Source organism: Acipenser ruthenus, chromosome 35 (genome assembly GCF_902713425.1).
Source record: "Acipenser ruthenus chromosome 35, fAciRut3.2 maternal haplotype, whole genome shotgun sequence".
NCBI lineage: Eukaryota > Metazoa > Chordata > Actinopteri > Acipenseriformes > Acipenseridae > Acipenser > Acipenser ruthenus.
Genome location: NC_081223.1, coordinates 2,372,527 through 2,388,393, shown reverse-complemented (window position 1 = coordinate 2,388,393; position 15,867 = coordinate 2,372,527). Strand labels below are relative to the sequence as shown.

Here is a 15,867-nt window from a genome sequence, read left to right as displayed (position 1 = left end):
TAAAGATACCATAAGCGTTTTCAAAACAGCTTGAATATAATAAAATATGAACTACATTATATATTAACTATATTAGTATTAACTATTAACTGAATAACTCCCTTAGTAAAATAACAAATGCTTTTATTAGCAAGTTCTGCAATGCGCAATTTCTTTTGCCAAAAAATGCCTGTTGTTCCTGTTATTAAAAGACTGATCAATTCATTGATCATATTTTTTGTCCCTCAAAATAAGCTCGTGTTTTGTTTTTCTATTCATATGCTCTAAAAATAAACACGTTGTGGTCATTTCATGAATTCATAAAGACGCGCAAACAAACCAACATAAGACAAATAAAATACATGCACGCACCCTAGTGTTTCCATGTGGGCGCGCGTGTGTTTTTAACTCGTGGTTCTGTTGCGGTCAGCAGGTGTATTCAGTTATTCTGTCCGCTCATGTGTATCTAGATAGAGGCTGTGGAGCGGTTTAATGCATTCTGCTTTCACAGGGGTATTCAGACTGACTCGTGGTCTCAGTAAAAACCCGCAACGAGCTCTCTCAGCGCGAGGTGATTTTCCACTAGACTGCAATCGACAGAAGGGTATTTCTGCACGAAGGCGGCTCCTTTCTTTCATCAGATATGAATATGTCACGTCAGCATATGCATACTTCATATCTCGAGCGTGCGTGCATGCAGGGTTAGAATCGGTGCGTTTTTGCATGGGGGGGGGGGGGGGGAGTTTGCGCGCTGCTTTAAGTTAATAGTTTAAACATCTGTCATTGTTTCAGGACGAATTCTGCTAGATATGCAACTTGAGTTTCCCATTTCATTGCACGAACGGTTTGTCTTTTTTAGAAAAAAGGTAGGCTTTCAAAATCAGGGCAGTTGATTTAACTCTTATAGGTCTCTGTATTCACGATTTTTCTAATTGCTCTTATTTGAAATTTTTCTTATCTATTACTACGTGCTCTTAATGGACTTTACTCGTATGAGTAAATATTGTTACTATGAGTTAACTGCTCTTAGTCGAACTCGCTCCTAATTGTACTGTATTCATTATTTTGCTCTTATTTGAATTTGATCTTATTTGCTACTGATTTTATTGTACTTTATAGCTGCTGTTATCTGTAATGTGATATTATTTATTTATTTATTTATTAGCAGATGCCCTTATCCAGGGCGACTTACAATTGTTACACTATATCACATTATACATTATTTCACATACAATTACCCATTTATACAGTTGGGTTTTTACTGGAGCAATCTAGGTAAAGTACCTTGCTCAAGGATACAGCAGCAGTGCCCCTCACCTGGGATTGAACCCACTACCCTCCAGTCAAGAGTCCAGAGCCCTAACCACTACTCTACACTAGTCTGTAATGTGATATTCTGCAATGTGATATTTTATAATGCGGTATTTTATAATGTGATATTCTGTAATGTGATATTCTGTAATGTGATAATTTATAATGTGATATTCTGTAAAGTGATAATTTATAATGTGATATTCTGTAATGTGATATTTTATAATGTGATATTCTGTAATGTGATATTCTGTAATGTGATAATTTATAATGTGATATTCTGTAAAGTGATAATTTATAATGTGATATTCTGTTATGTGATAATTTACAATGTGATATTCTGTAATGTGATAATTTATAATGTGATATTCTGTAAAGTGATAATTTATAATGTGATATTCTGTTATGTGATAATTTACAATGTGATATTCTGTAATGTGATATTCTGTAATGTGATAATTTATAATGTGATATTCTGTAATGTGATAATTTATAATGTGATATTCTGTAATGTGATATTCTGTAAAGTGATCATTTATAATGTGATATTCTGTAATGTGATCATTTATAATGTGATATTCTGTAATGTGATAATTTATAATGTGATATTCTGTAATGTGATATTTTGTAATGTGATATTCTGCAATATGGTACTTTATAATGTGATATTCTGTAATGTGATACTTTGTGCTGTGATATTTGGTAACAATTGTAAGTCACCCTGGATAAGGGCATCTGCTAAAAAATAAATAATAAGAAATAAATAATGATAATGTTATCTGTTAAACCTGGAGTGGAATGACAGTCCTCCAGGACCGGGATTGGACTCCCCTGCATTGGGGTCTATACAATTTCCCTTCCAATGACGACACACAATGTAATAATTACATGGGAGTTGCTGCACCTTTAATGAACTGCCGCGGGGTTGCAGAAATATACTTGAACTCAATGGGAATCGAATCCCAGGTAACCCCACGTGTGCAATCGCACTCATGTTAAGATTCTTAGTGTTCCTGTACTTGTATTAATGGGAGCGCTGTCTTCAAACAACAACATCACCTTTTAATATGGATCACAGCTCATGATTCTCAATAACACACTGAAGAAGACTGCACCTGTTCAAATCATTTTTCACAAACACGTTTATTATTATTATTATATAAATGTACAATTATTCAAATACAGTGACTATTATTAGTATTACAGCAAAATATATGTTTTATATGATATCATAATAATATACAAGATGTTTACAAAGAAAGAAAAAAAGATTTGTGGGCGTGCAGCATGAGAGGCTTGCTTGAATTTGACTCTGGCTGTTTAAAGTTCATTTCAATACAAATGGGTAATATTTGACATGAAGTGTCTCTCATTACTGTGTATTTGTTAAATGCATGCGGACTGTCACATCATTACAATGGTATTATGCATAGTTACAAAGTGCTTAGTGTGGATGTCTTTTTGCACGATATATGCAAGTACACAGCTGTATCAGTAAAGGGTTAGGGTTAGTCTTAGGGATAGGGTTATATCGAGCACAGAGATTTCCACAGTAAGTACAGTGTAACAATGCATAATAACATTGCAATTGTGTTACGCATGTATTTACTAACTACTAGGCTATGTAAATGCAATCTCTATCTCCACGGCTGTATTTAAAGATGAGCGCAGTGCTTTGTGGAGCCCGTCACAGATTGAGCGATGCGTACTCCGTCTGAGAAGAAAGAGAAAGGGTTCAGATGTTACAGGACAGTACAGGGTTACAATGCAAGCTTCATATTTAAATACAGTGCAGTTTACATTAAGTACAGTAATACTACAAGGATGCAGCAAGTTAGGATCACAGGTTATATCTACAATGGCATATTAGTATTGCAATAATGCATTGGTTACATATTACTGTGCACAAGCCACGTCGTAATTAGACACACAAGTGTGTGCTACATATAGCAGGTATTTTGTTTTTATTTCTTATCTTCTGTAAATGTATTGGCTATGATTAGTGAACTGGTTGAGAATCCCTATCCACATTAATAATCTAACTACCCACAGAACTCAATGGAACCAGCTGCTTGAAGCTCCTGTGGGGTTTCCAGCGAATGCAATTTGAAATAAATACATGTTGATACATGGAAACATCAATCTCTCTTTTCTACTTTCACCCGAAGAAGAGACCTTTGAGGTCTTGAAAGCCTGGGATTAATTATTGTTTAGTAAGGTACCTGTCCTTCTCTTTGTCTATCAATAAATAAATAAAACCCTGAATCAGATTGATTACCGAGTAATCCTGGACTGTTCTGTGTCGGGCGGGGCGCTGGGGACGGCAGGGCGCGTCGCTGGACTTGTGATCTATAGATTATAAAAAAACAAACATGTTATTATAATAAGACTTTATAGTTCAGTTAAAATTCAATCAAATAAATATAGCTGACATTTTATATAGTATTGTTATTATTTAGCAGACGCTTTTATCCAAAGCGATTTAAGTGGATGAACTGCATCATCAACAACTGCTGCTGCTGCTGCTGCAGAGTCACTCCCAATAGGACCTCGTTTGTTTTACGTCTCATCTGAAGGATGGAGCACAAGGATGTTTAGTGACAGTGGCTGAGCTGGGATTTGAACCTGGAACTTCTGGGGTAACAAGCCCCTTTCTTTAAACACTGTACCACCAAGCCTCCTTATTATAATAATACTTCATAGTTCAGTAAAATGCATTGTCTAGTGTATATGATATGAATGGTATGCGGATATTTCAAATGCAGAAACACCAGCGATCACAAAGAGAATATCCAGCAGTTACCGGTTTTAGTTTTATGAAGTCTTCTATAAACACACGCCACAGACACCACGACCAGAATTAGCAGGAGAACGGCGGGCAGTCCGTAAAACAACCCAGGAACGCAATCTGTAACAAAACATGCGCCACAGATATTAACAATATACATTATAATGTGTTATTATTATTATTATTATTATTATTATTATTATTATTATTATTATTATTATCACCACACTATGTTTTGTGTTTTTAAGTGTGTGTTCTTTAACAGAATATGCAAAAGCAGCTTTTTTACATTGTAGCTTTTTTATGCTCAAATTTCAAATAATGACCCTTCAGCTGCGTAATTCACCTTGCCTTCGGAGTGACGCGGAGACTTTTTCTGTGACGTTGGTGATGTTGTTGTAAGCCTCGCACTTTACAGCGCCGCTGTTCCATTGATCAGCGCTGATTGTGACGTAGCTGCGCACGCTATAGGACCCGTCGGGTTCGATCTCTGCCTCCTCCGCGCTGCCCGGCGCGGCTGCCTCGGCGCCGATAGTCCAGAGGACTCGGTGCCGCCCCGGAGACGTGACTCTCACCAAACACAGCACCGGAACCGGCTCGGTCCAGTCCGAATCGCATTCAAACAGACCCGGAGGGTATAACTCCACACTCGGGACAGTCAGCGGGTCTTTGAGTAAACACATACATTGTAAGTTTAGTAACCATGAAAAACAAAGTGAAGTAGCTGACGTCAGGGATCAAATGTTATCGTTGCTCTTCACGCCGCTCACTTTCTGCTGTTCACTCTCATTGTAAACCCAAAGCGTGTTCTTATTATCCTCCGAGTATAATTTAAAAAGATGCATCATCATCATCATCATCATCATCATCATCATCATCATCCTCCTCATCATCATCATCATCATCATCATCACATATTGTTTGATTTCATTTGTCAGCTTCTGTCTCGGAATGTAAAGCAGGGTAGTATAGGGTCCGAGTGAAAGGCCGTCAAAGACCATCACATCATTTTGGTGTTTTTTTGTCCATTTTTAAACATGAGTTTTGGATTGCAAAGGGTTAAACGTTTTATACCGAGGGATTCCAAATATGAAAATTCAAATTATGGAACTCCTGATTATTCTATTTCCAACACTTTGAACGCATTCTATATAACCCTTCCCTTCCTTTGTCCAATATTTAAGAATGTTTCTTTATAGAACCTACAGAAACCAGGGTTCCAATTGCAAAAAGATTACCGCACGGCGCCCTTATACAAATAGGTAACCAGGTACATTTGCGCGATAATTTTGCAGCTGTCCCCCTTCACTGTGCTTCACAATGCTTGCCTGTGCTTTATCATGCTTTCTCTGTGCTTTATTACAATTTGCTGGGCGTTTACTATGAGAATCTTTTAGTTTACCATGTTTTTAAACACACCTTACCATACCTCTCTGTGTTTTGCATTGCTTCCCTATGCTTTACCATACCATACCTTTCTGTGCTTTACAATGCTTCCCTATGCTTTACCAGACCTCTCTGTGCTTTACAATGCTTCCCTATGCTTTACCACACCTCTCTGTGCTTTACAATGCTTCCCTATGCTTTACCAGACCTCTCTATGCTTTACAATTCTTCCCTATGCTTTACCAGACCTCTCTGTGCTTTACAATGCTTCCCTATGCTTTACCAGACCTCTCTGTGCTTTACAATGCTTCCCTATGCTTTACCAGACCTCTCTGTGCTTTACAATGCTTCCCTATGCTTTACCATCCCTCTCTGTGCTTTACAATGCTTCCCTATGCTTTACCATGCCTCTCTGTGCTTTACAATGCTTCCTTATGTTACGCGTTGCTATTCTTGTACTTTTATAAGGGAATAATGACATGCATTTTCAGACACGCTATTGCTTAATCAGCATAGAGACATCTATTCCAATGGTTTTCAGACACAATGCCTATCTAAAGCTGAGGGAACACGGAGCCGCTCTGCGGCTTGGAACTTGGTTTCAGGAGACTCTAGGTTTCAGGTCACTGCGCGGCACAGCAGGGGAGACTTGGGGTTTGATACAGCAAACCTCAAACCAGGTCTCCCGGTCTCCTGGAACCAGGTTTCAAGCCACATGGTCCTGAAAAAATGGCTTCGTGTTCTCCCCGCTTCACATCAACAAGTTACGCCCTTGCCCAGCCAGCGAAACCCCATTCGCCTTACTTCAAAAAACAGAACTAAAATACATTTTAAAACAGCTCGAAACGGATTCCTCCCTCCAGAACCGAGTTACTGTACTTACCTGATACATCGAGTTTGGTCCTGTACCCGGGTGCAAACACAAGAGCAGATCTCGCTATACAGAAATACACGGCAGAGTCGTTTCTGTGGAGGTCCGCAATGGTTAAATTATACTGTCCGTTCTTATTGTCTAGTGTTCCGGAATACCGGCCATTTTTTAAGTAGCCCGTGCTCAGGTATGTGACGATCTGGATTCGTCCGTCCGGCTCCTGCCGGTACCAGGTAACAGCATATAAATAAGCGTTTATTTTACTTGTATCAACTCCGCATTTCAGCGTGATATTCCCGCCCGGTTCCGCGGTGTCAACAACGGGTTCCGTCAGCCCATCTGAAAAATAATAATAAAAAAAATAAAAAAACACAAATAAAACCAAATCAGTGAATATGGAAGCATCGCAAAGGCGTGATTTAGAAGCGCAGACGGTCTTTTTTTTATCGGATCTGCTCGGAGCAGCAGCCGGGACTGTCGTGTCGAACCAGCCGAACCCGTTCCAGTAAAGGCACTGTGTATACATATATATACACAGTGCCTTGCAAAAGTATTCAGACCCCTGACCAATTCTCTCATATTTACTGAATTACAAATGGTACATTGAAATTTCGTTCTGTTTGATATTTTATTTTAAAACACTGAAACTCAAAATCAATTATTGTAAGGTGACATTGGTTTTATGTTGGGAAATATTTTTAAGAAAATAAAAAACTGAAATATCTTGCTTGCATAAGTATTCAACCCCACACATTAATATTTGGTAGAGCCACCTTTCACTTCAATGACAGCTTTAAGTCTTTTTGGGGTAAGTATGTACCAGCTTTGCACACAGTGTCGGAGTGATTTTGGCCCATTCTTCTTGGCAGATGTGCTCCAGGTTGTTCAGGTTGGTTGGACGACGCTTGTGGACCACAATTTTCAAATAGTGCCACAGATTCTCAATGGGATTGAGATCAGGACTTTGACTGGGCCACTGTATGACATTCACCTTTTTGTTCTTGAGCCACTCCAATGTTGCTTTGGCCTTGTGCTTGGGATCATTGTCCTGCTGTAAGGTGAATTTCCTCCCAAGCTTCAGTTTTTTAGCAGACTGAAGCAGGTTCTCTAGCAGTATTTCCCTGTATTTTGCTCCATCCATTCTTCCTTCAGTTTTAACAAGATGCCCAGTCCCTGCTGATGAGAAGCATCCCCACAGCATGATGCTGCCACCACCATACTTCACTGTAGGGATGGTGTGTCTTGAGGCATGGGCAGTGTAAGGTTTGCGCCACACATAGCGCTTTGAGTTTTGGCCAAAAAGCTCTATCTTGGTCTCATCTGACCACAAAACCTTTTCCCACATCGCAGCTGGGTCACTCTCATGCTTTCTGGCAAACTCCAGACGTGCTTTCAGATGGTACTTTTTGAGTAACGGCTTCTTTCTTGCCACCCTCCCATACAGGCCAGTGTTATGCAGAGCTCTTGATATGGTTGACTGGTGCACCATTACTCCACTCCCAGCCACTGAACTCTGTAGCTCCTTCAAAGTGATTTTTGGCCTCTCTATGGCTTCTCTCACAAGTCTCCTTCTTGTTTGAGCGCTGAGTTTTGAGGGATGGCCTTTTCTTGGCAGTGCCTGGGTGGTGTGATGCAGCTTCCACTTCCTGATTATTGATCCAAATGTGCTCACTGGGATATCCAAACACTTGAATATTATTTTGTACCCTTTCCCTAATCTATGCATTTGTATTACTTTATCTCTAACTTCTGTAGAATGCTGTCTGGTCTTCATTTTCCTTCAGATTCACAGCCTGACCAATGATCCTTCAACAGTGGGGTTTTTATCCAGAAAATGTGACAGCAACTTTAATGGTTCACAGGTGGAGGCCAATGGTAAGGTAATTGTTTCCTCGTTAGGGCAATTTCTTTCATCGGTGTAAACTGGGAGCTTCCACAGCACAGGGGTTGAATACTTATGCAAGCAAGATATTTCAGTTTTTTATTTTTTTTAAAAATATTTCCCAACATAAAACCAATGTCACCTTACAATAATTGATTTTGAGTTTCAGTGTTTTACAATAAAATATCAAACAGAACCAAATTTCAATGTACCATTTGTAATTCAGTAATATGCGAGAATTGGTCAGGAGTCTGAATACTTTTGCAAGGCACTGTATATATATATATATATATATATATATATATATATATATATATATATATATATATATATATATATGTATATATATATATATGTGTATATATATATATATATATATATATGTATATATATATATGTATATATATATATATATATATATATATATATATATATATATATATATATATATATATTAGAATTGGCCTACAGCAGTCAGCATGCTGAGTAATCAAACTCAGAAGCCAGAAGATAGAAAAGGATGCCATTGCAGTTTTACATTATATCAAATTTTCAGCTAAAATCTCTCAACTTTCACTTCTTATTTACTTAAACGTAGTCATAGTTTGCTGCAAAAGACGAGCTGTTTGAAATCCCTATTATAAAATGAAATGATATCTATACATATCTATCTAAATATATCAAATCAATGTTAGAATAATCGGATACTTACAGAGAGCGACCAAAACCAAAAGACACCCGATAGAACAGAATGCCATCGCTCCTGGAGTCCGAAGCGCAGTGTGATTGAATACGCGCCGTGCAGCCCGCAGTAAACAGCGCCACTGTGCTTTCAACATTGAAACGAGATCTGCTGCGCTTACATACGGGGCGGGTCTCTCAGCTCGCTCGGAGACGTTTAACCAGCTGTGGGGGCGTCGGCATTGCTCAGAGCGGATCACAAAGCAACGGGCACGGCATTGCTCAGAGCGGAAAGCAAAGCAACGGGCACGGTATGGTCCGAAATACGAGTCTTAAAAAAGTGTGCAACTTTGCAGAAGTGTCTGGGTTGCGTGAATCTCAATCTCTCTCTCTCTCTCTCTCTCTCTCTCTCTCTCTCTCTCTCTCTCTCTCTCTCTCTCTCTCTCTCTCTCTCTCTCTCTCTCTCTCTCTCTCTCTCTCTCTCTCTCTCTCTCTATATATATATATATATATATATATATATATAATGGATAAGCAGAAAAGCTAAATTAACTCGCCTCAGTACCAAAATGATCAAGAAGAAAAAAGGAAAAAAGAGAAAAAGGATATTTCAGGTACTTAAAAAGGTAGAATAATTGATTACAAATCAATTATCAGGACGTTTCTGTTTTTTTTTGTATTCAGCCGATGAAGAAATTGTAGTCCAAAACGTCCTGATAATTGATTGTAAAAATATCTGTTAAATCAAACAAATTTGCAAAACAATTAGTTATTCATTGCACAAAAGCAAAACAGAACAATAACAACATATTTGATAAAGGCATTTTCTTCTCCTTTAATATACACTGTTTACAGTACGCTATTGCTATTGCTGCATGATTGTCGCATCTTTTTGTTTCCTGTAGAGTTCTGTATCTTTTTAGACTTTACAATTCCTGGGCTGTCTGTCTGTCTCTGCTGTTACTTCACCTCCTTTATCCCGGAGGGGAGGGGGAGGCTTTTAAACTGTTGGAGATTTCAAGTTAACATAAGAACATAAGAAAGTTTACAAACGAGAGGAGTCCATTCAGCCCATCTTGCTCGTTTGGTTGTTAGTAGCTTATTGATCCCAGAATCTCATCAAGCAGCTTCTTGAATGATCCCAGGGTGTCGGCTTCAACAACATTACTGGGGAGTTCGTTCCAGACCCTCACAGTTCTCTGTGTAAAAAAGTGCCTCCTATTTTCTGTTCTGAATGCCCCTTTATCTAATCTCCATTTGTGACCCCTGGTCCTTGTTTCTTTTTTCAGTGCGAAAAAGTCCCTTGGATCGACATTGTCAATACCTTTTAGAATTGTACCATTTTATAAGTAACTTGAAATCGATACCATTTTATAAGTAACTTGAAATCGGCAACTTTTTATGAGCTGAGAACAATTAAAAAGGTTTAATTAAACACATGATCAGTTTAATTAAGTGTCTAGTTAAGTAATTGAGAACTCAGTTGGAATGAAAACTAGCAGACACACAGGGGGTCCCCAGGACCGGGTTTGGGAAGCGCTGGTTTAGATTATCTGCTTTGCTGACCTGCTAGTCTTGTAGAAACACTCAACTTTCTTAATGTAAAGGGTTAAGAAGGGCGCCATCTGGTGGATACAAGGTGCCATGACTCTCTCCCATGAAATAGAAAAAACCGTTCAAATGCGGCCTGACGAATGTGTAACAATTTTAATCAGGGGTCTAAGCGCTTATTAGAAGCTTACTTGGTCCAATTTAATTAATTTAGGGTACAGGAGGAACACCGGCCCTCCAAGACCAGGATTGGAGACTCCTGATATCATAATAATATGTTTATATAGCTCCTTTCATAGTGGTCCACCATCACAAAGCGCTTTACAGAGGTAGGCTGTGAACTGTGCATTATATGCAGAGTCTCTTACAATAGGACATTGATTTAACATCTCATCCACAGGGTGGAGCACAAGTGACTTGCTCAGGGTCAGTCACAGGGTCAGTGAGTCGAGTAGAAGCAGAGGTGGGATTTTAACCCATGACCTTCTGGTTACAAGCGCTGGGCTTTACCCTCTTATATTTATATGGTTAATTATTCTTTAACATACCTAGTATAATACTTTATTATACATTGAAAACAAATTACAATCATACAATCTACTTCATATTTTTGTAACATTTAAAATAAAAGAAAGTATTTTTTACTTTTAACAAGATTTGTCTGTTTTATTTTTGCATGTTAAACAAGCATTGATATATAATAACATTTAATTGAACCAGAGTTGAATATTGTCTAAATCATGAAGTCACATGTCACATAAATCATATTTATAGTCAGAATTGTATGATTACTGTAGAATACATATTCATGTGTTCAGTGTGACCTTTGATTCCACTTTAAATATGAATGTAGTTTTTATGGTGATTGTGAGAGGGCGTGGGTGATTCACTGAAACTCAGGAGTCAGAAAGCTTGGTTTGAAACGCCTCTTTGGCGCAGCGATTTATTTGAGGCACAAGAGGGCGCCCTTGAGCTGTGGTTGAAATACTAACAACGGTATTTATTTATTTATTTATTTATTTATTAGCAGACGCCCTTATCCAGGGTGACTTACAATTGTTACAAAATATCACAGTACAAAGTATCACATTACAGAATATTACTTGATAAAATATCACATTTCAGCATATTGCATGATAAAGTATCACATTACAGAATATTGCATGATAGAGAATCAGATTACAGAATATCACATTGATGCTTGTGAGACGGTCCCTGTGTGGATACCAACAATGGTAGCATTCAGCACAGTTCTTTTAGCATACGCAGGTGCTGAGAAATAATATCCAATAAAAGACAGTCTGTGAGACACGAGATTCAATGACAGTTTCCTGTTCCCTTGCTACTGTAATGGGGTTGCCCTGATCCCACTGAGCTAAATCAAATAACGCCACCGGATGGCTGCATCAATTACCGAATTAGATCAGCCGTCTTCTCTGGCAGTCTCTGCTGTCTTTTCTATTTCTCCAGCCAGAGCTTCCGCTGGTTTGTATCCTGCAACGGTTAACCAAAGGAATAGCAGAGCGTCATTCTTATGGGATCGACCGTAAATACGAAATGAAAGTTGAGAAATGGATTTTCGCTTACAGAATTTGATAAATATTTAAAAATACATTTTCCCATATTTAAAAATACATTTTCCCATTTCGATCCCAACTCTGTTTTAATTAAATAGCCTATCTATATATTAATTAAATACATTTATTTTTTAATGTATTTATTTGAATTTAATATGAATTTGACTTTTTATTTTCAAATAAAAACAACTGAAGTTTCCGAACTTAGATTTCAGCTACAATATATCATTCAGTTGTTCGGGACAAACACCAATCACAAAATGTTTTAGTACGAATATTTATTGTAGAGAATGCGGAGTATGCGATTTAACAGAAAAGTATGCTGTATATACACATGCATTTGGCATCAAACCTAACTTGGTTTGAGGGTTCGCTGCCTGGCCGACTGGACGAGGCTGAGACCCCCATTGATAAAACATAAAAACTGTTATTAAGAAAGGTGGAGATGGGGAGGTGGTGGGTTACGATCAAATCAAAACGCAACTGAGAGAGAAGTGAAGAGGGTATTTACAGTGCTAACAATTTAATTAGCTAATGTGTAAATTGAATGATTCAATTTGGTGATGTGGAGATTGGTGTCTGACCCTCCTCCCGAACTTGAATTATAAATTTCATTTAATCTTTTTGTTGGTGTTTGTTTTTGATAATCACATAGTTGTTTATTTTATCTATCTATCTATCTATCTATCTATCTATCTATCTATCTATCTATCTATCTATCTATCTATATAATGATTTCCATTACACGAGAGTAGATGTTAAAGCTTCATGCTCATTTGAACTCGGCTCTCGCCAAGATAAGCACCAACTAAGACGTAGCTTTACAGTAAACTAATGTGATCCATATGTGTCTCCATCCATTTACGTTTCCTTCCATATGATGATGTAGAAATCCTTCTGCCTGATGTTGATGGCTGAAGTGTAATGCTGGCTCCAGGGATCATCTTATTTTGCTGCGATGCTGGCTCCGGGGATCAACCACAGTGCGGTCTACCCAGCGCATCAGCAAAAGTGTGTGTATATATATATATATATATATATATATATATATATATATATATATATATATATATATATATATATATATATATATATATACTTGGAGTTTATGAATTAATATTGTCATTATTTGCTTATGCGTAAAGTAAGGAGATAAGCAACAACAACACAAACTTGAGATAGTAAACCTACGAGGGGCGACCCGTTGCTTCAGGTGTGATTTTGTGAGAGCGATCCGACCCGTCCTGGACAATCCGATTCGGCGAACCCGTCCTCCTCTCCTTTACTGTAACGGGTTCGGCTGGTTCGACACGACAGTCCAGGCTGCTGCTCCGAGCAGATCCGATAAAAAAGACAGTCTGCGCTTCTAAATCACGCCTTTGCGATGCTTCCATATTCAATGATTTGGTTTTATTTGTGTTTTTTTTTTTTTTTTAAATTATGATTATTTTTCAGATGGGCTGGCGGAACCCGTTGTTGACACCGCGGAACCGGGCGGGAATATCACGCTGAAATGCGGAGTTGATACAAGTAATTTATATGCTGTTACCTGGTACCGGCAGGAGCCGGACGGGCGAATCTAGATCGTCACATACCTGAGCACGGGCTACTTAAAAAATGGCCGGTATTCCGGAACACTAGACAACAAGAACGGACAGTATAATTTAACCATTGCGGACCTCCACAGAAACGACTCGGACGTGTAGTTCCACCCGATACACATGCCAGCGTCTGTGACACTCTGTCGCTGGAGGTGAAAAGCGCTCAGTGCTACTGGCGCTGGTGTGTAACACCTGTAACATGTTAAACCAGCGCTCAGTGTATAACACCTGTAACATGTTAAACCAGCGCTCAGTGCCGCACCGCCGCGGACCAGCACACCATTGCAAGCTAGCAAGCCAATATAGAAAGTGTCACATGACAAGTGTTCGTGTGGTGTTTTAGCTTGCTGAAATCATCTTCTTTAGAAACTTTATTTTTATTTTTGATGGCGCACATTGTAAGTGATATTCTGGAAGACGAGACTCCCTTTTCAAAGCGCGTAGAAATATAATTGTGATTACAGACTTTCTTGCCCAGTGTTGCTTTCTTCTTAGATGTGGTCTGTTTTGGCTTTCTGCTCCCTCGATCACGTTGTGCAGCATCTCCCGTATGCTTTGGCGGTTTAACAGTGTGGTCTCTGTGGCGCAATCGGTTAGCGCGTTCGGCTGTTAACCGAAAGGTTGGTGGTTCAAGCCCACCCAGGGACGGGGCTTTTTGCATTTCTTAATCACATTAGAAAATGGCACTCTGATAAGTTACTATTTCCCCCAATTACACTGAAGAATAAATGTGCTCTGTTTTTTAGTTCAAAATAATACAAAACAAAAATATTCTTGCTGTTTACCGAAACCCGGGATCGAACCAGATACCTTTAGATCTTCAGTCTAACGCTCTCCCAGCTGAGCTATTTCGGCTTGACAAGCCTCCATTTTCGAGATAACATTCTTTTTTAGAACAGTTGTAATATAATTAAGTACATTTCTAAACAATCCGATAGTAACATGTATAATCTCAAAGCGCTATAATTTATTTCAGCTCTTATGAAAGACAAGTATCCTTGCACATTATATCATCCTTGATTGCGAAATGTAATATTAATTAATTGCCTTCAGATAATATTTTAGAAAATCTACTTTGCTAACAGAAGAAAAACAAGCTAGCAGAGGACGGTTTCGATCCATCGACCTCTGGGTTATGGGCCCAGCACGCTTCCGCTGCGCCACTCTGCTACAGCTGCCTCATGACTGAATTACCAAGCAGCAGAAAAAAAACTGAACTCATCGTTTTAACCAGCCACACGGCAGTGGCCGGGCCGAACCATGGAAACATTGCAAATCAGAGATGATCCGTTTACTTTTCTCCCAAATACGTTATGCAAGGTATGCAACTTTTCTGCCATAGACATCTCCTGTCTTGTCTAGTGGTGTGTGTGTGTGTGTGTGTGTGTGTGTGTGTGTGTGTGTGTGTGTGTGTGTGTGTGTGTGTGTGTGTGTGTGTGTGTGTGTGTGTGTGTGTGTGTGTGTGTGTGTGTGAATACGAGAGAGAAATGAAACAATGTATTCTTGCTCTAAATGAGTTGCTGCTATATTAAACTATGAACAGTTTAATCCCTGAGAAAGAACAGACTGAACCCTTGAAACAATGTATCGAATTGAAGTATTTGGCTGAAACGCTGTAACAAACAGACAGCACTAGTTTGTGCAATATGAGAATTGAAACAAAATTGTATTTTAAATAAATTTGACTATTTTACATCCCTGGCATTCTTATTGTGTATTTGTGTTGTACTTGCTCAAGACCTTTTCCTCTGGCCCAAATAAAATAACCTGGTGCTAACAACCTAAAATCTTTAACTTAATTTTAAGGTAGTGCCTTCAGTGGTGTAGACGGCTACCATAAATTATATTTTAAACCCAGTTTAGCCCTCACTACAGTATGACCTTTATTTCTAATAAATAGGGGAATGTTTAGTCACTAATGCTGTATTTACTGTTGAAGTCTAATTGAATATATGGCTTTCAAATGTGGAGCCATGCACAAAACCTGTGATTTTTAATCAATTTGCATGGCTTTTCAGTATTAGAAGGCTATATAGATTAGAACCCCTGGGGGTTATTTTTGAGTTTTAGGGTTTCTTATTAATCCTTCGAGATTTCAACGTTTAATTCTGGTTGTTTAGCCTGCTGTTTAAAAAGGTTCTTTGTTTACTATTTGGAACCCCTGAAATACGGTTTCTTGGAATACTTTTTCAAGAGTGTAAGATTTTTAAACCTCACGAATGTTTTAGAACATTCCCGGA

At 38.5% G+C, this 15,867-nt stretch overlaps 1 long non-coding RNA gene and 2 other non-coding genes across 3 annotated transcripts; 1 reads left to right on the top strand and 2 right to left on the bottom strand.

Moving 5' to 3' along the window:
• Positions 1-2,933: 2,933 nt before the first annotated feature.
• LOC117395382 (uncharacterized) lies at positions 2,934-4,653 on the bottom strand. Its single transcript, XR_009310200.1, has 4 exons — positions 4,425-4,653; positions 4,094-4,198; positions 3,569-3,639; positions 2,934-3,004 (listed from the first exon to the last, which is right to left on the bottom strand). It is a non-coding gene; the product is annotated as an uncharacterized LOC117395382 (long non-coding RNA).
• Positions 4,654-14,201: 9,548 nt separating this feature from the next.
• On the top strand, positions 14,202-14,275 carry trnan-guu (transfer RNA asparagine (anticodon GUU)). Its single transcript has one exon. It is a non-coding gene; the product is annotated as a tRNA-Asn (tRNA).
• Positions 14,276-14,725: 450 nt separating this feature from the next.
• Positions 14,726-14,797, bottom strand: trnam-cau (transfer RNA methionine (anticodon CAU)). Its single transcript has one exon. It is a non-coding gene; the product is annotated as a tRNA-Met (tRNA).
• Positions 14,798-15,867: the final 1,070 nt, after the last annotated feature.